The following is a 482-nucleotide window of genomic DNA, read 5'->3' as shown; positions in this document are numbered from 1 at the left end:
CACGGCCATTAGAATAAACAATTGCATTTCAATTAAAAAACTAAACGGAATTCAAACGGTCGCGGGCGAGATAAGAAACCATTGAGAGAGGGATTTTGTTATTAGGATTTCCTTCAATCAAATTTGGAGCAACGTTTGGCTTTTTTTACGGTTTTCTTATCCTGTTCTGCGTCGATTTTTGAGAATTCACCATGTGAAAGCGTCCATTTGTAACGGTAGCTTGGGTGTACTTTTGATTCCTTTCGTAGGGTTCGATGCTTAGGTTTTCTCGAGGTTCGTAGGGGTTAATTTTATTTAATTTGAATCCCATTCTCTTGTTTCCCTTCCCACCTATCTAGTGAATGTAGTTTTCCTTCGGGTTTCCCTTTTCTCGTTGTTGAACGTAGAGTTTCGCAATCTTTCTTGGTTCATATAATTCGAATTTGGTCAAATTTAAGTTCCAATTTGATCAAATTTAATTTTTTTTTCTAAGCATCCAATTG

The sequence above is a fragment of the Typha latifolia genome, chromosome 8, assembly GCF_019914945.1.
Source record: "Typha latifolia isolate L0001 chromosome 8, TyphaL0001v2, whole genome shotgun sequence".
Lineage (NCBI taxonomy): Eukaryota > Viridiplantae > Streptophyta > Magnoliopsida > Poales > Typhaceae > Typha > Typha latifolia.
Note: the sequence above shows the minus strand (reverse complement) of the source record.